At 38.4% G+C, this 22,758-nt stretch overlaps 1 protein-coding gene and 1 pseudogene across 6 annotated transcripts in view; one reads left to right on the plus strand and one right to left on the minus strand.

Moving 5' to 3' along the window:
• GABRA2 (gamma-aminobutyric acid type A receptor subunit alpha2) overlaps positions 1-22,758 on the plus strand; it is a 148,202-nt gene that overhangs the window by 13,721 nt on the left and 111,723 nt on the right. The gene's annotated exons all lie outside the window — the stretch shown is intronic.
• LOC111550847 lies at positions 3,847-5,278 on the minus strand (annotated as a pseudogene). Its single transcript, XR_002734188.3, has one exon. The product of XR_002734188.3 is annotated as a fructose-bisphosphate aldolase A pseudogene (transcript).

Genomic DNA, 22,758 nt, shown 5'->3' on the forward strand with positions numbered 1-22,758 from the left:
ATACAGTCATCTCAGCCTCAGATATCTGACTGCCACCAGTTCCAGGGGGCAGCTGCAGTTTCTGACTGTGTTGCCACTGCATGGGAACAGCTGGGATGTTAAGCAAAATCTATCAACACAAGGAAATTGGGCAGGTGCACATTTAAGTGACTGGATCTGAAAGTTAGTGGGGTGAAAGCAGATGTCTCTTCATCAAATCCCTTCCCTTTAGGGAACAGTTTGTGGCCTCTTATATCTGTAATTTTCCCCACCCGCTTAGAGAGGGTGGTGTAACACTTTACATACTTCTGTCTGAAGACACTGGAAAAGGATATAATAATCTCAAGTGACTTTTTATACTGCAAATTTAGTGCCAATTGGAAACAGGAAACTTTGCTCTCTAGCATTGGAATAAAATTATCAAATATAGGTAAGAGAAGAATTATCATAGTAGCCTTCATCAGTTAGGGCTGTGTTTGCCTGAGTGTAATAGGAAATTCCACCTACAGTGACTTCAGTGGTGGTTAATTTTTCTCACGAACAAGAATTTTACAGATAAGTGGCTCCTAGCACTGAGTTCTTAAAAAAGGTGGCTTAAATAACTCTTTATTTTTTTCATCACCTTTCTTAGTGTTTCCTTCTCTTTATGCTTGTCACCTCATGATCTCAAGATGACTGCTGCAGCTCCAACTATCCTATCTATGATTAAGGCCAGAATAAAAGGAAGGAATGGAATCATCTGTTCCTTATGTCAGAAAAATAAGACTTCCAGGCACTTGCAGCTGATTTCTGCCTTTATCTTCATAGCTCTTTTCAGCTAGGAGGACATCTGGGGAAATTAGTGTCCTGCTTGGCATTGGGCACATTTCTGCCCTAAATAAAAATGGATTTATTAGAAAGGAGAAGGATGTATTTGATCAGTAAGCTACTGGCAATGCCTGTCACATCTGCTAACACTCTAATAGAAAAGTTACTTATTCTCTCTGTGCCTCCATTTCCTGCTTTGTAAAGTGTGCATATGAATAACCTGGTTGGTGATTATTAACATGCATATGTTGATTCAATACTTTTTTTTTTTATTATACTTTAAGTTCTAGGGTACATGTGCATAACGTGCAGGTTTGTTACATATGTATACTTGTGCCATGTTGGTGTGCTGCACCCATCAACTCGTCAGCACCAATCAGTTCGCCATTTATATCAGGTATAACTCCCAATGCAATCCCTCCCCACTCCCCCCTCCCCATGATAGGCCCCAATGTGTGATGTTCCCCTTCCCGAGTCCAAGTGATGTCATTGTTCAGTTCCCACCTAAGAGTGAGAACATGCGGTGTTTGATTTTCTGTTCTCGTGATAGTTTGCTAAGAATGATGGTTTCCAGCTGCATCCATGTCCCTACAAAGGACGCAAACTCATCCTTTTTTATGGCTGCATAATATTCCATGGTGTATATGTGCCACATTTTCGTAATCCAGTGTGTCACGGATGGACATTTGGGTTGATTCCAAGTCTTTGCTATTGTGAATAGTGTGGCAATAAACATGCGTGTGCATGTGTCTTTATAGCAGCATGATTTATAATCCTTTGGGTATATACCCAGTAGTGGGATGGCTGGGTCATATGGTACATCTAATTCTAGATCCTTAAGGAATTGCCATACAGTTTTCCATAATGGTTGAACTAGTTTACAATCCCACCAACAGTGTAAAAGTGTTCCTATTTCTCCACATCCTCTCCAGCACCTGTTGTTTCCTGACTTTTGAATGATTGCCATTCTAACTGGTGTGAGATGGTATCTCATTGTGGTTTTGATTTGCATTTCTCTGATGGTGAGTGATGATGAGCATTTTTTCATGTGTCTGTTGGCTGTATGAATGTCTTCTTTTGAGAAATGTCTGTTCATATCCTTTCCCCACTTTTTGATGGAGTTGTTTGTTTTTTTCTTGTAAATTTGTTTGAGTTCTTTGTAGATTCTGGATATTAGCCCTTTGTCAGATGAGTAGATTGCAAAAATTTTCTCCCATTCTGTAGGTTGCCTGTTCACTCTGATGGTAGTTTCTTTTGCTGTGCAGAAGCTCTTTAGTTTAATTAGATCCCATTTGTCAATTTTGGCTTTTGCTGCCATTGCTTTTGGTGTTTTAGACATGAAGTCCTTGCCCATGCCTATGTCCTGAATGGTACTACCTAGGTTTTCTTCTAGGGTTTTTATGGTATTAGGTCTAACATTTAAGTCTCTAATCCATCTTGAATTAATCTTCGTATAAGGAGTAAGGAAAGGATCCAGTTTCAGCTTTCTACTTATGGCTAGCCAATTTTCCCAGCACCATTTATGAAATAGGGAATCCTTTCCCCATTTCTTGTTTCTCTCAGGTTTGTCAAAGATCAGATGGTTGGAGATGTGTGGCATTATTTCTGAGGACTCCGTTCTGTTCCATTGGTCTATATCTGTGTTTTGGTACCAGTACCATGCTGTTTTGGTTACTGTAGCCTTGTAGTATAGTTTGAAGTCAGGTAGCGTGATGCCTCCAGCTTTATTCTTATGACTTAGGATTGTCTTGGCAATGCGGGCTCTTTTTTGGTTCCGTATGAACTTTAAAGCAGTTTTTTCCAATTCGGTGAAGAAACTCATTGGTAGTTTGATGGGGATGGCATTGAATCTATAAATAACCTTGGGCAGTATGGCCATTTTCACGATATTGATTCTTCCTATCGAAGAGCATGATATGTTCTTCCATTTGTTTGTGTCCTCTTTTATTTCACTGAGCAGTGGTTGGTTTGTAGTTCTCCTTGAATTGGTCCTTTACATCCCTTGTAAGTTGGATTCCTAGGTATTTTGTTCTCTTTGAAACAATTGTGAATGGAAGTTCATTCATGATTTGGCTCTCTCTTTGTCTGTTACTGGTGTATAAGAATGCTTGTGATTTTTGCACATTAATTTTGTATCCTGAGACTTGCTGAAGTTGCTTATCAGCTTAAGGAGATTTTGGGCTGAGACAATGGGGTTTTCTAAATATACAATCATGTCATCTGCAAACAGGGACAATTTGACTTCTTCTTTTCCTAACTGGATACCCTTTATTTCTTTCTCTTGCCTGGTTGCCCTAGCCAGAACTTCCAACACTATGTTGAATAGGAGTGGTGAGAGAGGGCATCCCTGTCTTGTGCCAGTTTTCAAAGGGAATTTTTCCAGTTTTTGCCCATTCAGTGTGATATTGGCTGTGGGTTTGTCATAAATAGCTCTTATTATTTTGAGGTACGTTCCATCAATACCGAATTTATTCAGCGTTTTTAACATGAAGGGCTGTTGAATTTTGTCAAAAGCCTTTTCTGCATCTATTGAGATAATCATGTGGTTTTTGTCTTTGGTTCTGTTTATATGCTGGATTATGTTTATTGATTTGCGAATGTTGAATCAGCCTTGCATCCCAGGGATGAAGCCCACTTGATCATGGTGGATAAGCTTTTTGATGTGCTGCTGAATCCATTTTGCCAGTATTTTATTGAGGATTTTTGCATCAATGTTCATCAGGGATATTGGTCTAAAATTTTTTTTTGTTGTTGTTGTGTCTCTGCCAGGCTTTGGTATCAGGATGATGTTGGCCTCATAAAATGAGTTAGGGAGGATTCCCTCTTTTCCTATTGATTGGAATACTTTCAGAAGGAATGGTACCAGCTCCTCCTTGTACCTCTGGTAGAATTGGGCTGTGAATCCATCTGGTCCTGGACATTTTTTGGTTGGTAGGCTATATTAATAATTGCCTCAATTTCAGAGGCTGCTATTGGTCTATTCAGGGATTCAACTTCTTCCTGGTTTAGTCTTGGAAGAGTGTAAGTGTCCAGGAAATTATCCATTTCTTCTATATTTTCTTTTTTTTTTTCCCCCCTTAAATAGCTGTTTATTTGGCAGTGTGCTGGAAAGGGTGATGGACTTAGCATTCACAGACAACACCATACACCACTGTCACGAGGGAGGCAAGAGCGCGGGCAAGCCAGTCTGGAGGCCCGAGGAGGAGGCCCCCTCTTCAAGAGTGGGAGGGAGCGGGGCCTGGAGTGTTGGGGGAAGCCTGGGAACACCTCTGCTTAATAGGCGTTGTTAGAGATGAAGAGGGACTTGCTGGCAGCAGCCCCGGCATGACTGCTCGGGGTGTACTTTCCTTGACAGGCAAGGCTGTTGGCCAGGGCTCGCTTGAGGTACTCCTCTTGTGCAGCCTTCAGGTTCTCCTTCTTCCCACCCCAGGCCTTCAGGGCAGAGGCCTGCAGGGCTCGGCCATAAGAGAAGGTCAGGGCCCAGGGCTTCAGCAGGGGGCGCTTGTTAATGGCATTGAGGTTGATGGATGCCTCCTCCTCACTCTGGCCTCCAGACAGGAAGGTGATCCCAGTGACAGCCGGGGGGCCTGTGCGGCGCAGCGCTGTGACGGTCGCCATGGCAATCTCCTCATGAGAAAACTTCTGGGTGCAAGCATGGCCTGGGGTGACCATATTGGGCTTCAGCAAGGTGCCTTCCAGGTAGATGTGGTGGTCACTCAGAGCCTTGTAGACAGCAGCCAGCACCTTCTCGGTCACATACTGGCAGCGCTTCAAGTCATGGTCATCAGGGAGGATCTCAGGCTCCACGATGGGCACAATGCCATTCTGCTGGCAGATGCTGGCATAACGGGCCAGGACATTGGCATTTTCCATGATGGCGAGGGCTGAGGGGGTGTGTTCCCCAATCTTCAGCACACAACGCCACTTGGCGAAGTCAGCTCCATCCTTCTTGTACTGGGCACAGCGCTCAGACAACCCATCCAACCCTTGGGTGGTAGTCTCGCCATTTGTCCCTGCCAGGGGAACCACGCCCTTGTCTACCTTGATGCCCACAACACCACCCTTGGATTTTATAACTTGGGGGAAGGGACGACCATCATCCATCTTCTGGTAGAGTGTCTCGTGGAAGAGGATGACACCCCCAATGCAGGGGTTCACTCGGTCGTCAGCTGTCAGCAGCAGCTGGCGGTAGAAGCGCCGGTTCTCCTCGGTGTTCTCGGTGCCAATGGACTGCAGCCTCTTGGCAATGCTCCCAGTGGACTCATCTGCAGCCAAGATGCCCTTGCCGGGTGCCACGATGCGGTGAGCGATGTCAGACAGCTCCTTCTTCTGCTCTGGGGTCAGCGCTGGATATTGGTAGGGCATGGTGCTGGTGGTAGCAAGTTCCTGGCACAGGAGAGGGGCGGGTGTGCAGGGTGCGGCGGCAGAGGGCAGCAGGCTGGCGAGTGGACTCAGGGTGCGAACGCGGAACTTGTCACGAGGACCCCTTCTGCGGCGCTTCTTCTAGATTTTCTAGTTGATTTGCGTAGAGGTGTTTATAGTATTCTCTGACGGTAGTTTGTATTTCTGTGGGGTCCATGGTGATATCCCCTTTATCATTTTTTATTGCGTCTATTTGATTCCTCTCTCTTTTCTTCTTTATTAGTCTTGCTAGCGGTCTGTCAATTTTGTTGATCTTTTCAAAAAACCAACTCCTGGATTCATTGATTTTTTGGAGGGTTTTTTGTGTCTCTATCTCCTTCAGTTCTTCTCTGATCTTAGTTATTTCTTGCCTTCTGCTAGCTTTTGAATGTGTTTGCTCGTGCTTCTCCAGTTCTTTTAATTGTGATGTTAGAGTGTCAATTTTAGATCTTTCCTGCTTTCTCTTGTCGGCATTTAGTGCTATAAATTTCCCACTACACACTGCTTTAAATGTGTCCCAGAGATTCTGGTATGTTGTATCTTTGTTCTCATTGGTTTCAAAGAACATCTTTATTTCTGCCTTCATTTCGTTATGTACCCAGTAGTCATTCAGGATCAGGTTGTTCAGTTTCCATGTAGTTGAGCGGTTTTGATTGAGTTTCTTAGTCCTGAGTTCTAGTTTGATTGCACTGTGGTCTGAGAGACAGTTTGTTATAATTTCTGTTCTTGTACATTTGCTGAGGAGTGCTTTACTTCCAATTATGTGGTCAATTTTGGAATAAGTGTGATGTGGTGCTGAGAAGAATGTATACTCTGTTGATTTGGGGTGGAGAGTTCTATAGATGTCTATTAGATGCACTTGGTGCAGAGATGCGTTCAATTCCTGCATATCCTTTTTAACTTTCTGTCTCGTTGATCTGTCTAATGTTGACAGTGGAGTGTTAAAGTCTCCCATTATTATTGTATGCGAGTCTAAGTCTCTTTGTGAGTCTCTAAGGACTTGCTTTATGAACCTGGGTATGCCTATATTGGGTGCATATATATTTAGGATAGTTAGCTCTTCCTGATGAATTGATCCCTTTACCATTATGTAATGGCCTTCTTTGTCTCTTTTGATCTTTGATGGTTTAAAGTCTATTTTATCAGAGACTAGGATTGCAACCCCTGCTTTTTTTTGTTCTCCATTTGCTTGGTAGATCTTCCTCCATCCCTTTATTTTGAGCCTATGTATGTCTCTGCATGTGAGATGGGTCTCCTGAATACAGCAGACTGATGGGTCTTGACTCTTTATCCAGTTTGCCAGTCTGTGTCTTTTAATTGGAGCATTTAGTCCATTTACATTTAAGGTTAATATTATTATGTGTGAACTTGATCCTGCTATTATGATATTAACTGGTTATTTTGCTCGTTAGTTGATGCAGTTTCTTCCTAGCCTTGATGGTCTTTACATTTTGGCATGTTTTTGCAATGGCTGGTACCGGTTGTTCCTTTCCATGTTTAGGGCTTCCTTCAGGGTCTCTTGTAAGGCAGGCCTGGTGGTGACAAAATCTAAGCATTTGCTTATCTGTAAAGGATTTTATTTCTCCTTCACTTATGAAACTTAGTTTGGCTGGATATGAAATTCTGGGTTTAAAATTCTTTTCTTTAAGAATGTTGAATATTGGCCCCCACTCTCTTCTGGCTTGTAGAGTTTCTGCCGAGAGGTCTGCTGTTAGTCTGATGGGCTTCCCTTTGTGGGTAACTCGACCGTTCTCTCTGGCTGCCCTTAAGATTTTTTCCTTCATTTCAACTTTGGTGAATCTGGCAATTATGTGTCTTGGAGTTGCTCTTCTCAAGGTGTATCTTTGTGGTGTTCTCTGTATTTTCTGAATTTGAATGTTGGCCTGCCCTACTAGGTTGGGGAAGTTCTCCTGGATGATATCCTGAAGAGTGTTTTCCAACTTGGTTCCATTTTCCCCCTCACTTTCAGGCACCCCAATCAGACGTAGATTTGGTCTTTTTACATAATCTCATACTTCTTGCAGGCTTTGTTCATTTCTTTTTCTTCTTTTTCCTTTTGGTTTTTCTTCTTGCTTCATTTCATTCATTTGATCCTCAATCACCGATACTCTTTCTTCCAGTTGATCGAGTCAGTTACTGAAGCTTGAGGATTTGTCACGCATTTCTCGTGTCATGGTTTTCATCTCTGTCATTTCATTTATCACCTTCTCTGCATTAATTATTCTAGCTATCAATTCTTCCACTCTTTTTTCAAGATTTTTAGTTTCTTTGCACTGGGTACGTAATTCCTCCTTTAGCTCTGAGAAGTTTGATGGACTGAAGCCTTCTTCTCTCATTTCATCAAAGTCATTCTCTGACCAGCTTTGATCTGTTGCTGGCGATGAGCTGTGCTCCTTTGCAGGGGGAGATGCGCTCTTATTTCTTGAATTTCCAGCTTTTCTGCCCTGCTTCTTCCCCATCTTCATGGTTTTATCTGCCTCTGGTCTTTGGTGATGGTGACGTACTGATGGGGTTTTGGCATAGGTGTTCTTCCTGTTTGACAGTTTTCCTTCTAATAGTCAGGACCCTCAGCTGTAGGTTTGTTGCAGATTGCTCGAGGTCCACTCCAGACCCTGTTTGTCTGGGTATCAGCAGCAGAGTTTGCAGAAGATAGAATATTGCTGAACAGCGAATATACCTGTCTGATTCTTACTTTGGAAGCTTCCTCTCAGGGGTGTACTCCACCCTGTGAGGTGTGGGGTGTCAGACTGCCCCTATTGGGGGATGTCTCCCAGTTAGGCTACTCAGAGGCCAGGGACCCACTTGAGCAGGCAGTCTGTCCGTTCTTTGATCTCAACCTCCGTGTTGGGAGATCCACTGCTCTCTTCAAAGCTGTCAGACAGAGTCGTTGGCATCTGCACAGGCCTCTGCTGCTTCCCCTTTTGTTGTTTAGCTGTGCCCTGTCCCCAGAGGTGGAGTCTACAGAGACAGGCAGGTTTCCTTGAGCTGCTGTGAGCTCCACCCAGTTCGAGCTTCCCAGGGGCTTTGTTTACCTACTTAAGCCTCAGCAATGGCGGGCGCCCCTCCCCCAGCCTCGCTGCTGCCTTGTGGTTAGATCGCAGACTGCTGTGCTAGCAATGAGGGAGGCTCCATGGCCATGGGACCCTCCCGGACAGGTATGGGTATAATCCCCTGGTGTGCCCATTTGCTTAAAGCACAGTATTGGGGTGGGAATTACCCGATTTTCCAGGTGTTGTGTGTCTCAGTTCCCCTGGCTAGGAAAAGGGATTCCCTTCCCCCTTGCGCTTCCCAGGTGAGGCAATGCCTCGCCCTGCTTCAGCTCTCGCTGGTCAGGCTGCTGCGGCTGACCAGCACCAATTGTCCGGCACTCCCCAGTGAGATGACCCCAGTACCTCAGTTGAAAATGCAGAAATCACCGATCTTCTGTGTCGCTCGCGCTGGAAGTTGGAGACTGGAGCTGTTCCTATTCTGCCATCTTGCTCCGCCCTCGATTCAATACATTTACGTGGAACTCAAGATGCTGCATTTCTAGCAAGTTCCTAGGTGATGCCAGTGCTGCTGTTCTGTGTGCCACACTTTGTGCAGCAAGGAAGTGATTAGCTCAGGCTACCATGTCGTAGAACCCCAGGGGAAATTCATAAAGAATATAATGTAGTGAAGAGAAGGGGCCCTTTAAGTGCTCACTAAATATTATTATGATATCAATTTTTTGACACTTAGCGATTTATACTTTTTATTTCTAAATGTTGGTGGTGATAAACTTTATTTTTAGCAGAGTATAATCATAAACACATTTATTTCTTATACTTTTACAAAATTATTGGTAAATATAAGACTGACCCTTAATTTAGGTGGATTTGCTGCATAATATTAAATATAATTTCTCCATCCAGTCATGGCTGCACTTTAGTTATATCATCCTCTATGAGTAAAAAAACATATCTATATCTGTATATAGGTATGTAGAAAAAATTAAAACTAGTCTGCAATAATGCTCAGTAATATTTAAACCTTGCTTTATAAAAACTGTATTAGATACTGCAGTTAATGAGTTGTGGGAAGAAAAAATTGAAATGAAGGTTTTGAACAAAATCTGCATAAAAAATTGATTATAAAAATAACTAATTTAAATCTGAATATGGTATTATGATAAAAAAATTACCACACATAAAGTTTTGGCAGAAATATAATAGTACTCTCAATTTAAATTATTTTATGTTCTGTTTAACATGTTCTAAATTTTCCCTTTGGAGAGAGAAAAAGGGTGATGTTCTTTAAAACAGTATTATATATGATTTGTATCAGAGCCTGACAAAGACCACTTTATAAATCTAGAGGATCCTGAATTGGTGAAAAATATAGTACTTTAATTTTACAGACTTGCTAAGAGAAGAAAGAGCCTTTAATTTGATCAGAGGATTTTGTGATGGCAAAGCTGTGTGCTAGAGTACAAAACAAACGCTAGTTTGTATATAATTTTTTTATATATAAAAGCTGTGTGACCGTGGACCAGTATTATCTCTGTGACTCAGTTTCTGGAACATGAGTATGAGGGGACTGTAGTTCAATAACCTACAATACCCCTTCGATCTAAAATTTCTCCTGTGGTTTTGTGAGTGTGTGTGTGTGTGTGTGTGTGTGTGTGTGTGTGGCTTGTTTCAAGGCAAATAGAGTAGAAAATAGTGTTCTTGGAACAGAAATCTAAACCAATTTTTTCTTTGTAGAGAAATAGACAGAGTATAGAGTTGAATACAAGCTAGCAGAATAAGGCTGCAAACCTCTAAAGTCTGTCCAGCGTGGAAGGACACAAAGGCTGCTTTGGTTTTCTGACTCCTAGCAACTAGGAGTTTGTACAAAATTAGGTACTCCCATTGCATGAAAATCCCAATTAAGAGCTTCTTTTAAACCTGAGTAAGGTTTGATTAGGAAGTGACTGGTGTAAGATAGTAATAAATGCATTAAATTATATTTCTCAACTGTTTATGCTTCTAAATGTTGCTCTATATTCTTTATACATGGCATGTGAATGGCAACATCTTTTCAAATTCTCTGTCCTGTTGGACTTCATAGATCTATCTCCACTTGATACTCCTCTTTCTTGTTTTGCTTTTTTTTTTTTTTTTCCCTTTTCTATTCTTTATCAGGTATTTTTTTTTTTTCCTTCGGTTTCTCTTTATCTTCTCTCTTCTGAAGTATATGGGTGCATTCCAATGTTCTATACTTTTAACTCTTACCTTTTACTTTAATGATTTTCCCAGAACAGTTTAATTCAATTTCATGACCTTAAATATTAACCTATATGTAGTTTATTCACAAATTTTAATTTCTATCCCCGATGTTTTTTTTTTTTTTTTTTTTTTTCTGCTTTGGTTATTTTCGCTCAGATGAACTCCTTTCTATGATTATCCACTACTTTCATGATTCAGGGCACTTAAGGTAGTTCCTGTAGCCAATGGCCTCTGTTCACTTTTTTTGGCTCCATCTCTTACTACTTGTCACTAATTTTGTTTATGGTGGTCCACATTCACTGAATTAATTTCATTTTTTTGTTTTAGTAAAATTTAAAAATAGACTTCAGACCACTAGCCTGTGAGTCATTATGTAGTCTATTGCTTCTATTAGGAACCACATTTTCCTATTTTTAGATTTTAGATAGATGTCACTACCATCTAGAAGCCTTAAATGACTACCATTCACTTAAATACACACATTTCCTTTGGAAGAAATCTCTCGTTACTATATTTAATATAACTCTAACATGCAGTTTTGTAATTCTATCATACACTTATTGGAATCTAAGATCTCTAAATACAAAGACTTATGACTCTTTGCCTGTTGATTTATCCACAATACTATATGTAATATTGTTAGGATATAACAGTAATCATATATGTTGAATAGATAGACAAATGATGAACCGTGCCTTTTCTTACATGGATTTCTCAAATTCAGTTTCTAGGAACTAAACTCATAATTCTGTCACCTAAAACTGCTTTTTCAGCCTGTAGTTCTCTTGCATGGCTAATGGTATCTGTATTTGTCAAGCTACAATAACTAAAAATCCATCTGAAAATGATTTTTCAAATTCTCTTCACTCTTATCCAGTTTCTTGCTTCTAATCTCCATCCTCTAATACACAGGTATCAACATAATGTATTGGCCTATTCTTGTTTTTAAATAAATCGTTAACTTAAAACATTTGGAATCCAATAAAATGTGAACTTCTGTCTTCTCTTTTAAAGATGACAAATCTGGTGACCCCAAGCTGAAATTCCCAATGACAGTAGCTCATTGAAATTCGGTAATAGCTTCCCTGATTACAGAGGTGTGCCCTTTAGATTTAGCCAGAGATCTATCCAGTGTATGTCACTCAGTCGAGTAAATTGCTTGACCAGGAAATATTGTGCTGTCCCAAGGAAACGTTTGAGTATATTAACCTAGCCCTACCCTATTTTCCATATTGCCAGATTTCTAACTTTTAGTTAGATTTGATTATGTAGTTATTTTGCTCAACATCTTTAATAGCTTTCTTCTTTCCCAGTTTCCAGAGTGGAATCTCCAGTCTGTGTAACATAGCCTTCAAGAGCCAGAACAAAGGGACCCAAACTCAAATGCTCTCCATGGGCAGAACAAATAAAGGAATGAGTGGAGCATAAAGGAGATTGAAGAACTGGAGAGCATATTTCTTGTACGAAGGGTGTTGAGTTTTATCTGATTATTACCATATAAGTGTTTAAAATCAGAGTTGCCAAATATTCCAATTATTTTTCAAAAGTTGTTGAAGACCTTAAGTCTTAAAGGTCAACCAATTTTCATTTAAATCAAAGTAAACAAATTCTGTGCTTCCCAAACAAATCACACTTGAGTATTAGTTTGCAGTCTCTGGCCCTAAACCAATACTTCTCATAAAAGGTATGAAAAAAATCAGTCAGAAAACTTGTTAAGTGCAAATTTAACAGATCTTCAAAGACTCATTCAGTTTTGGTTTGGTCCCAGAACTGTATTTCATCAAATGTTCTTGATTCTGATGCACGTGGTCCAAACACTGGACTGAGTCATCTGTTTTCAAGGTTCTGGTTAAAAATGATGGTTTCTTTCTTCTTTCTCTCATAGTTCTTTATTTGAACCCTTAAGTTAAAAGGGAAAAATAAATGTGTATAGTAAGATTGGTCTGTTACCAGATAAATCTAGCTAGCATTTTCCTCAAAACCTCAAAGAGAGACTTTTGCCCCCATTGTTCTGAGCTGGCTATCAGTGTTATAAGGTCAGAGTCCTACTTTTGTTTAGTGATTGGATTAGTCAGAATTAATTGACTTATTTTTCAGTAATAACTATCCAGTTTTATCTCTCTCTCATGTATCTTGCTCACAATCCAACCTTGTCTACTGAGGTTGGATGGCATGTAGGAATGGGCTCTCTTTGATATCTTCCCCACTTATGGTCTCAGGTTGATAAACCTCCACTATCTAAAACATTGCTAGCCACTGTGTCCAAGGGAATGATGTAGCTAGGTGCACACTGTCATTTAAAGTTTCTGCCCATATGTGACACAATGTCCTTCTGCCCACAGCCCATCGTTCAAAGGAAGCCATATAAACATGTTTAACTTCAAGGGGACAGGGAAGTGCAACCCTCCCATTTACTCAGAAGTAGAAGAACTAGCAATATTTTGCAAGTAGCTTAATGACTACCACACTTGGCAGGTAGAACCCATTTCTCAGGGTGCAAGTCATCTTCCATAGTGACTGATTATACAAACTGTTTGGTGACACAGGTCATATCTCATTTTAAGATAAATAATTCTGCAACTATGTTTTGTCTGTAGCATGCATAGAATATTTATCAAGTTAACTATTATATAAAATTAATTATTATGAAGATACGATGTTAATAACAATGCTTTTATGGATATAGTCAACTTTATATACCTTCTCTTTTCTTGGTGTTAGAAGTCAGTGCTGTATGCTCTTTATCCCAAGCTCTCAGGAATAAAGAACTTTGCCATTTGTGCTGTGAAGAGATAGTTCCAGTTGAAGATATTTAAAAAGAGATGTCTTTGAAGTGTTAGTCTGAAATTTCAACCTCTGTGACAGTAATTGCCAGGGAGAATGGAGTTAGACAGGTGAGGAACAGAGACCATGTATGGTTTGCTACTGTGTCCTTAGTGCCTGGCACAGTATGTAGAATTCACCATTTGTCAACTGATTATGTATGTGAATCCAACACTCATGTATGTAAAAACAGACATATCTGTACTTTGGAGAGCTACTTATTTTGGGTTCTCAGAAACATTTTTGACATTCAACAATCAATTTTGTCTATATATTTTAGTGATTTAGACTTCTGACATTGCTAAAAATGAGTCATCCTTTTCAGAAACAATGTTTGTTGCTTGATAGGTGGGTTAAATTGGTCTGCTGAACCTTAAATTCAGTAGTACATAAAATTAGAACCATTGGGTTGAACTTGGATTTAATATAGTGAAATGAACTAATTCAGTAGCTCTTGCTGTTACTGCATTTCAGACCATCTGAGCAGTGATCACGAACAAAGGCTCTATGGTTTCAGTTGTCTGTAATGCTTCCGGCACTGTCTTCTAACTCCACAACAAAAGTTTTGGAAGAGACACTAGATGCACATGATAGAGATAAAAACAAAAACTATAAAGATGTATTTTAAATGACTGAGAAGCATAAGCCTAAAATGTCTCCCTATTTTGAGATTTTGCAAAACTATTATTAGTTTCACACAAACCATTTACATTTTTTCAGTTGTCTTGCAGAGGCTGTTAGTGAAAAGTTGTAAGATAATGGAATCATACTAAATTATAATTTCTAACAGGTTTTGAGATTGAGGTGCCATGCTAAGTACTTTACATATCATTTAATACTCATTATCACTCCCATGAGATAGATAAATTGATGACCCCTACCTTACAAGCAAGGAAATGAGAGCCAGAAACCAATTACTTGCCTTTGGTCACTTAATTATTTTGTGATGGCATGGATGTTCAATTCAATATAATTTTCTCAAGAGCCTTTCTCCAGAGTCTCATCAATCAGGAATTAAGCACCTTCAAATGCAACAAAGGTGGGGTCAAAGAGTATATGTATGCTTTGGAGGAGGAGGTCACTGTTTGTTACATTTGTGTAATCATTAGCTTCTGGATAAGTACCTCTGGAAGGGGAAGGATGGTGCGCAGTTTCATTCTTCTATTTGTTTAAGTGTTCTCATTATTGCATTTCTTGGTCATCCTGACTTTGACATGTATGCAGACATGAAAATAGGTTTAGACATGAAGGATCAGAAAGGACAGTACAGTGGTTAGCAGAAAATCTATGAGGGCATTGTGAATTAAAGCCAGAATCTGTTATTCTCACTACTGATTTTACTCCCTTACTGTGTGAATCAGAGCTTTTGGTATTATTATGCTGGAGAACAGCTAATGAGAAGGAGATAAGAAGACCATGTGATCTAGATAGATAATCTCAGCATTTCTTGGTACATAGTACATTGGTACTTGGGTTATTTGTAAAATTAGTAATACAATGATGCAATTGTTCATATAAATTTCCACCATGCTAAGCTTATTATAAGTGATATTGAAGGAATATGGTACACGAAGAAAGTATAAGTATATGAAAGGCAAATAGATGAAGGCATATTAAATGCAAGAGCCCTCTTTCCAGATGTATTTGGTTACAACTGCTTCATTTCCCTTTGTTCCATTTGACCCATGTACATCTTATGAGACACAATATAGTGTACTTTGGAAAAGACCAGGCTTTGGAGCTTGAAAAACCAGGTTTTGTATTCTGGTTTGAGCAAGTTCTTACCATGTGCTTTTTGTACACATGAGTTGCCCTCTCCCTGCCTCAGTTTCTTCATCAGTAAAATAAGTATAAAATAATTAACATTTATAGCAAGTTTACAAAGATTAATGAAATTATTTGTAATGTTCCTATAAAAGTACCCACGACATGTTGGGTGTTCATTAGTGGCCAGTTTCGCATGTGCTCTTTGATTTTTGCAAACATGTCATAATGTGGAGATTTGTTCATAATTTAGGAAATAATGAGTGAAAATGAGAGATCCTTTAAAAACAGTACATGAGATAGTTATTTTTACTAAGAGAAATAATGGAGTTTGATAACCTTTATTTAACTGTGTGTCCTAGGGTTACATGTGATTGAACTTCTCCTTTGTGGGATGCCCTTTGAGTAGAAGTTTATTGCAAAATTATCTAATAGAATTTTTAAATTGCATGATATTTCTTGTCATACACTGGAATTAAATGAGAAGGAATTGTTGGATTTTGAGATTACATATATGGAAGTATAGAACCAAACAGGAGAATAAGGTGTTTCTGAGAAAACCTGAGCAGTTGAATAAATGATAGCTTAACTTCATCTGGCTTTTCTTTAGAAACTTAGACTTCCATAAATATGTTGTATTTCCCTTGTATAAATATTAGACATTAGTGATCTAATTACTTGTTAGATTTATAATCGTGATTACTTATGATTTCTTCAAAACTTAAAAAAGGTAACCTTTTAAAATGATTGAAAGTGTTATGCAACAGACAATTTTTCAAACATTTACTGAAATGAGTAGGAGATAGAATTCTAGGTTATCCCCAAATTTCATGTCATATGTTTTAGATGCTCTGTATAATTTCTGGGACTGTGACTGTGATTTCAGTCTGATAATTAGGTTTTTTTATATGGTACAGTTGACTTTAGGAAAGGGAGATTATCTGGGTGGGTCTGACCTAAACACATGAGCCTTTGAAATCTAAATCAAGAAGTCAGAAACAGAAAAGTCCTGGATATTTAAAACATGAGGGAGATTCTTCATTGCTGGAGGGGGCCACATGACAAAGAACACAACAGCCTCTTGGAGATGAGACTTGACAGCCAGCAGGGAAAATGGGAACCTTAATTCTACAGCTGCAAGGAATAGATGTGGCCAACAATCTGAAAGAGCTTAGTACTGATTCTTCCCCAGAGGTTCCAGAAAGGAGCACAGCACACTAATACCTTGATTTCAGCCATGTGAGAACCTGAACAGAGAACCAAAATAGAGCATGCTGGACTTCTGACCTACAGAACTATGTGCTAATCAATGGGTATTCTTTTACATTGTTAAGTTTGTAATAATTTGTTACACAATAGAAAACTAGTATATCTACTATTACTAATTTTTAAAAATACATTTTTTTCAGTGTTTAACCTGTGCTAGGTATAGTATACTTTACACCCACCATCTCATTTAATTATTTTAAAGTACTGTAAGATAGGCATTATAAGCCGCATTTAACAGATAAGAATATTGAAGCACATACAAGTTAAATAATAAGCATAGGGTCACAAATTATTAGTGTATAACTCTGAATTGAATTTAGATCTCTTTGATTCCAAGGCTTGGGATCTTACATGCTCATTTATTATGTAGGAATAGATATTTCATGAAGATGATAACATGCCATCTACAGAATATGATATGGCATTGATGTGACACTTTACCTACAAAATATCTTATTTCTGAGTCTTCAGCAAGAGAAAAAGCAATTTTATTTTTATGTGACAAGATTACTAGTTGTGAATATTACATTTTTAATCAATTAAATGTAAGTGTATTCTTCCTTTAAAATTGCTGTGGAAAAGTTTAATTATTTCCAGTAGGGTTTATGGCTATCAGTTATACGTTGAAGTTGTCATTAACTGAATAAAACTACACATTCCAAAATGATTAACTCTTAAAGTGAATTACTGGTATATTCATAATGTTTAGTTTTATTTTTATCATCCTTGCTTATATTGAATAAATGCCTTTTAAAACCATTTTAAGATTGTTAATGTTCTTATATCTTTATTAAAATTCTTATTAAACATTCTCAAAATGTTAACATTATAGATTAAACGCTAAACTATTACACCTTAGGGTTTATATAATAAAGTTTATTTTTCCTTAAGCCTTTTATTGCAAAATTCTTCTTTAGACTAAAAGTCATTATGTACTCTCAAATAGACCACTATCTTGTCTTATGTTTTAGTAGTATTAGTATGTTGCTGCCTCTTTCTTCTCTGAGGACCTCCTCTCTTTCCCTTTCAATCCATGTGGCTATCTCTTGCTCTCATTTTTATTCTTGGTGCTTTCCTCCTTTACTATGGATTTAGCTGCCCTTCTGTGTACCTGATTCCAAAGTCTTTCTTAGTCTGGAGACTACCTTTGCGGGTGTTAATATCTCCTAGTTCTATCCATTAATGCTTAATTGTCATCTGTCTCCACTTACTCTTAATACTCACCTGGCCACTTCATTTCTTCTCTGGCCTATTGAAATACATCATTCACTTATTCCCTACTTTCAATATTTCTTTCTTATCTGTCTTATCCATGTCTCATGTATTCATATTTTTTAAGAAACATGATTTAGTGTATGTCTTGCAGGGAATGGATATATCACTTGTTAGACTAGATGAAGTTAGTGAAAGAAAAATCAAGATTCAAAGGATATTGACATAGGCAAGGGGGTAGAAACTTTAATTTTATTTAAATAAGAAAGATTTGAATTATACTTACTATTGTACATGTATGAGATTACCTGAGTAGATTGTACATTTTGTTAGTAGAGATACAAAGTCTTCTTGTTTTATCTCTACAGCATTTGGCACAGCATCCTGCATATAATATCACCCAATGAATGTTTAATAATTGAATACACCAGTTTATCTTTACTGTCTTTTGCCATTTTGCAAACCATTGCTTTGCTGCATGTAAATCAGCTAAGAATTTATTTCTTAATAATGACCAGCAACCATATGGCAGCTGCTTAAAGCCTGTCATTAAAAGTTTAGAGACATAATCTCAAATCATTTACTTTGTTCTTTTTGTGGTTTTGTTATTGCCATTTCATTTAAATATTTTTGAAGCTAATTCTATTTCCAACCTGAGTTTTTCTTATTGAATGAAAAGTAAGTTAACATCTCCATATAAAACAGTGTATTTAAATTTATTTTTAGTTTTGGTGTTTCTTTTTTGACTTGATTGAAATATAATTTGTATTAGTCTGTTTTCATGCTGCTGATAAAGACATACCTGGGACTGGGCAACTTACAAAAGAAAGAGGTTTAATGGACTTACAGTTCCACCTGGCTGGGGAGGCCTCATAATCATGGTGGAAGACAACGAGGATTAAGTCACGTCTTACATGGATGGCAGCAGGCAGAGAGAGAACTTGTGCAGGAAAACTCCTGCTTTTAAAACCATCAGATCTCATGAGACTTACTCACAGTCATGAGAACAGCATGGGAAAAACCTACAGCATGGTAAAAACCTACACTCATGATTCAGTTACCTCCAACTGCATTCCTCCCACACGGCCAAATCATGTCATTCTGCCCCAGCCCCTCCCAAATCTCATGTCCTTACATTTCAAAACCAATTATGCCTTCCCAACAGTCCCCCAAAGTCTTTACTGATTTCACCAGTATCTCAAAAGTCTGCGACAAGTCCATTCCTCCTATGAGCCTGTAAAATCAAAAGCAAGTTAGTTACTTCCTAGATACAATAGTGGGTACAGGCATTGCATAAGTACAGCCATTCTAAATTGGAGAAATTGGCCAAAACAAAAGAGCTACAGGCCCCATGCAAATCTGAAATCGAGTGGGGCAATTGGATCTTAAAGCTTCAGAATTATCTCCTTTGACTCTACGTCTCACATCCAGGTCATGCTGATGCAAGAGGTGGGCTTCTGTGACCTTGAGCAGCTTGGCCCGTGTGGTCTTGCAGGGTATAACCCCCCTCCTGGCTGCTTTCACGGGCTAGTGTTGAGTGTTTGCAGCTTTTTCAGTTACATGGTGCAGGCTGTTTCTGGATCTACCATTCTGGGATCTGAAGGATGGTGGCCCTCTTCTCACAGCTCCACCAGGTGGTGCCCCAGTAGGGACTCTGTATGGGGGTTCTGAGAATTACAGTTCAAGATAAGCTTTTGGGGAGGAAACAGCCAAACCATATCATAATTAATACACAAAAATTAAACATATTTAATATATACATTTTTATCAATTTGGTCTTATGCATATACTTGTGATGCCATCACCACAATCAAAATGGTAATTGAGCTTTAAGAAATGCTGGCTTTAATATTATTTAAATTCCTGGATAAATCATATTTTCAAAGAGCCAGGAGGAATTAATATATAGTTTCATTGCTCCCTAGATAGTAGCACAGAAGGAGTAATCCCCTTTTTACTAGTTGGTTTCCTTTTCCTTTCCTGTCTCTTTTAGGAATGTGAGTGGAGCTATCACTGCTTTTACAATTCTTTAAGTTTTGATTTATTTTGCATTGTAATGTAAAAATAAAAATCACTATGAAATAATTAACTTCTCTCTTAAAGGTAATTGTTATTGAAAAACACATAGAGTACTGAACAATAGAGAGCTCACTAAAGATATTTCCAATATTAGTTGGTACAGGCAATTGTAGATATGTTGTTGTGGTTACACATTTCTGAGCAAAGAAAGATATGGTACTTGTCAGTTATCTTACCCTTGACAGTTTTAGAAGAGGCTGACAGTACCTTCTCTTGAGTTCTACAAAGTTAAGTATAATGATTATAATGAAGATGGGCTCTAAAGTGTCAGAGAATGTGAAGTCCTATAAAGATTAGTTTAAGAACATTTCCTTAAATTTAGAGTGAGTGATTTTCATTAGACTTTACAATGTAAGTAGACTGTGTTGGATAGTGTTAGGCTCCATAATGATTTAGATTAAGAATATCTCCCTAAATTTGGAGTGATTTTTATTAGATTTTACAATATATTTGGAAAATTTTGGTAAACTTTGGCAGACCAATATCAGACTTTAGGTCCCGAAGAATATTTTTGGTTAACACTTCTGCTACTTACTGTCTTTATGACCGCATGTACGTTATATTTAAACTCTCCAAGTTTTGATGTCGTGTCTGAAAGTGCAAATAAAATTACAGATCTCAATATTTGGTATAACAGGTGTGTGTTTATGATGGTGGAATGAGTGGATGAAGATATGATCTGTATTTGAAAGTTATCCATTTCCTGTGAAGGTAATTCATCGTTGCTTATGTATAGGACATTACTGTGGCTGAGATGAATGGCTTGATCACAGATGGTTAGGTATCCAAATGGACAAATTCTACCAAGTGGCCAAGTTAGTGCAAAAGATCGTCATAACTGGCATACATGTGGATAAAAGGACTCTCTGATAGAAGATTGCTCAGAGATATTTAACCTGAAATGAATCCTAGATTAATTGCATCAGAGACAGTGGCTAGGTATCAATCTAAGGCCAAGAGTGTGTTAGTTCAACCATTTCCATACAAGAACTAACACAGCAAACATATGATCCTTGAATTTCTAACCATCCAATGCATGCAGTTAAAATAATGATTATTCTTAAAGAGGTGCAAATTATGTGTGACAACATCCTTGTTGACTTCATAAATTATTTAGAGTCCTACCATCTATAAGAAGACAAAAGAAAATAATTTTTCAATATGGCCCATCAGAATTCAATTAACAATATGATATACTATATGAAACATCAGTATTGCAAAATAAAACAAAATGAAAGCCCTTTGCTTTCAAAGTCAGAAAATAATTCTACTGACACAATATAGCAGGTTAAATAACAGTATCCTTTAAGGAGCTGAGTTCAGCATTAGGGAGTGGAATTTAGAAATCAGAAGATGTAACATATTTTTATGTAAAGAATCATAATTACCTCATGGGACATCCTGAAGCTCAGAGATAGTCACAGAGAAAAAAACTACGTTAATAACACAAGTTGTTTGGTTAGAGCTGGCATTGCTTCCCTCAATGAAGCAAAGATCTTCATTGTCATTATCATCATCATCCTCATCACCTGTTGAGTACTTACTATGTCCAGGAAACACTGTAAGCGTGTCTCCTATACTAAGCCATTTTATACTCATACTAACATTATGTCCTAGGATTATTTCAATTTTACTGTATGAAAGCTTCACAGCCGGGTGTGGTGGCTCACACCTGTAATCCCAGCACTTTGGGAGGCCGAGGTGAGTGGATCACGAAGTCAAGAGATCGAAACCATCCTGCCAACATGGCAAAACCCTGTCTCTACTGAAAATACAAAAATTAGGTGGGCGTAGTGGAACATGCCTGTAGTTCCAGCTACTCGGGAGGCTGAGGCAGGAGAATCACATGAACCCGGGCGGCAGAGGTTGCAGTGAGCTAAGCTTGCACCACTGCACTCTAGCCTGGCAACAGAGCAAGATTTCGTCAAAAAAAAAAAAAAAAAAAAAAAAAAGAAAGAAAGAAAACAAAAAATAAAAAAGTTTCACAAAGGCAGACATTTTAGTCTATTTGTTTACTGTGTATCCTTAGACCCTAGAACAGTGCCTGGCACGTTGTATGTGCTCATTAAATATTATTTGAATACATGATTGAGGAAACTGAGGGACTAAAGTTAAATAAATTGTCCAAGGTTATACACATAGTAAGTGACAGAATTCAAATTCAAATTGAGTTATTTTCACTCCACATAGATCTAATAAAATGAAGTGCAACATACTAGATAAGAAGCATGCCTAATTGCTCCTCTGTAGCTGTTTAGGGCTTATGGGGCCTATAATAAGACCCTTTTTCTCCTCCTGAACCCCAAACCAAATAAAAAGTAGACATAGAAAGAAGACTTCCAGAGATCATGTTATCAGTTTTATTACTAACAGGCTAGATTGGAGAATGTGGCTTAGATGTATGGTCAGAGTCAGAGTCGGGCTCCTTAATATTTCACTGTAGGAGTACTGGGGCCTGCAGAGAGACAAACATATTCCTGATCACTGTGTTGTGTATGTAGAGCCCCAGTAGCACAGCCAGAAAGGAGAAAGGGATACTCTTTCTGACCTATGTCCAGATGGCAGGCTTGTGTGCAAACTTGTGTGCTTATCACAGGAAGCAAAAAAAAGAAAAAGAAAAAAGAAGAAAAGAAAAGAAAAAAAACCCAGAAGATAGGACACAGCTCTTCTGGGCAGGGGGATCTTAAATCAGAGAAAGTGGCAAAGCTGATCATGTTCGCTTTCTTTTCCCAAACCCTCTAGTCACAAAAGTTACTATTTCTCCCTCAGGAGAGGTATTTATGGGTAGTGAATAGGGCTGGATACGTTACTTCAAAAATGTTCTCTCTAGGGAGGGAAATGTCCAGTGTAATGTGAGTAAAGAGGAATAAGTGTTATTCCAGCAGATCAAAATTCCACAGAGCAGCAGTTATGTCTTGTTCATTATGCTCATCTCAGAAAATAGAATATACCAATCTTGAGGCCATTAGATTAGTTACTGATTGTCCTGCGATAATGTCTGCAGACCCAGGCTTCAAGTGAATCTCAGAAGTGATTCTGATATGCGGAGTCTTGGTTTCTCAAAGGCATACTTATTCTGATGCAGCTACCATGCACCCTGTAATTGCTTGATAAACATCAAAGAGAGGAGCTGTTAGATACTATACATTTGGGAAGCTGTAAAACAGTGGCTTTTTTTTTTTTTTTTTTTTTTTTT

The sequence above is a fragment of the Piliocolobus tephrosceles genome, chromosome 3 (assembly GCF_002776525.5).
Source record: "Piliocolobus tephrosceles isolate RC106 chromosome 3, ASM277652v3, whole genome shotgun sequence".
Taxonomy (NCBI): domain Eukaryota; kingdom Metazoa; phylum Chordata; class Mammalia; order Primates; family Cercopithecidae; genus Piliocolobus; species Piliocolobus tephrosceles.